The sequence below is a fragment of the Grammomys surdaster genome, unplaced genomic scaffold, assembly GCF_004785775.1.
Source record: "Grammomys surdaster isolate TR1022 unplaced genomic scaffold, NIH_TR_1.0 129, whole genome shotgun sequence".
In the NCBI taxonomy this organism is placed as follows: Eukaryota; Metazoa; Chordata; class Mammalia; order Rodentia; family Muridae; genus Grammomys; species Grammomys surdaster.
The window spans coordinates 3119231-3121085 of record NW_021604587.1 but is presented as its reverse complement, the minus strand read 5'-3'; the positions used below and the strand labels follow the sequence as shown (position 1 = coordinate 3121085).

General features: G+C 42.4%; 1 pseudogene; it reads left to right on the top strand.

Moving 5' to 3' along the window:
* The first annotated feature begins 807 nt into the window (after positions 1-807).
* Positions 808-1535, top strand: LOC114610635 (annotated as a pseudogene).
* Positions 1536-1855: the final 320 nt, after the last annotated feature.

Here is a 1855-nt window from a genome sequence, read left to right as displayed (position 1 = left end):
CATAAACATAAAGCCAGTTACAGATTTTCTAGAAGCCACATTTTAAAAAGGACAAAAAGACTAGCAGTTCAAATTAATTTTAGTTATAGATTTTATTTAACCCACAAGATTCCAAATATTATATTTCAACAATCTAAAACATTAAATAGAAATAGGTATTTTATATTCTTTTTAAAATATTAAGTCTTCAAAATCTTACGTTTTTTTCATACTCAACAGCACATCTAATTCCACATGGACTTCATCTCAAATGATCTCTAGCCCCTGGGCCTAGTGCCTACCAAACTGAAGCATGAAGTTATAAGGTATTAGCAGAAATGATTTTAAGAGAGTGTGTGTGTGTGTGTGTGTGTGTGTGAGTGAGAGAGAGAGAGAGAGAGAGAGAGAGCTCTCATTTCCTATTAACTAAGCGTACCATCAGGAGCTATAGTTAGAACTCCCCCCAACCCCCCACCCCCGGAGAGGGGTTGAAAATGGAGGAAAGAGGATGCAGAGACGGCAAGTCTTGCTGATCTTGCTGATCTTCCATTCATGGCCAAAATGCAATTCTGAGATGCTCCATCTCCATCCCCGCAGCAGTCTGAAATAGTACTCCCAAACGGAATTAATAATGAGCTAAAAAATACTACCGTAATCAGGGTTATCCCAACAACTCCCCTTCTTTTAATTTCATTCATTTATTATATTCACTTATTTACTTAGATATTAACATATACATTTAAAGACATTCATCAAGGCTACTCTTACTTTGAAAACAAACAAACAAACAAACAAACAAGCAAACAGGGAGGATGCGCAGTGCTCAATATGGCAGCCGCTTGGCCTACGGGTCCGGCTTTCCCAGACATTGGACCTCCAGACCTCCCAGGCACTCTGTGCCTTGTGCCGGTTGCTGTGGGACATTGTGGGGCTGCTGCCTCTGGCGCCCCCCCGGGGGGGGGGGGGCAGGAGAGGCCCATGTGTGAGGACCTCAGAGTGGGACAATATATTTGTAAAGAACCCAAAATAAACGATGTTATGCAAGAACCAGTAAATTGTACAAACTATATATACAGCTCGTGTTCAATATTTTCCAGCACCCAACATAACTTGTAAGGATGTGAGTGGAAATGAAACACAGTTTACTGGAAATGAAGTTGGTTTTCTCAAGTCCATATCTTGCCAAAATGTAAATGGCTATTCTCACAGAGTGGCAGTTGCATTATTTCTTTTGAGGGGATGACTGGGAGCAGATCAGTTTTACCTTGGATATCCTGCCTGAGGCTTTGTTCATGTTTTGTACCATAGAATTTTGTGGAATCGGGAGCCTGACTGATTTTGTTCTTATTTCAGTGCAGATTGCTGGCCCTCCAGATGGAAGTCATTACATTATAGACTCCTATAGAACCAGACTTATAAGACTCAGCATTACTAATGAAACATTTAGAAAAACACAGTTGCATCCGTGTTTAAAAAGAGGAACAGGTTTCAGCCTCCCTGATTTCAATCAAGAACCCTGTATGTGGAATCCCAGATTTTCCTTTAGTATATGTTAGTATTCTGTCTAAACTCCACCTCCACAATTATCTGGCAACACCCAGGTATGCTCCTCCAAACAGTTACCTGGCAACAGACAGGTAGGCGTGCCCACTATAAATGGGGCTGCTTGCCTCCTCTCTTACTCTGCCTTTAGTTTCTCTCTGTCCCCTTCCCCCCTTCTCTTCCCTCTCTCTCCACGTGGTCATGGCCGGCCTCCATCCACTTCTCTCTCTCTCTCCTCTTTCTCTACCATCTTCTCCCGTTTCTCTCCCCACCTTTGCCCTCTGCCCAGAATAAACCTCCTCCTCTTTGGAACCATTTGGTCTGGTGTTGTCTG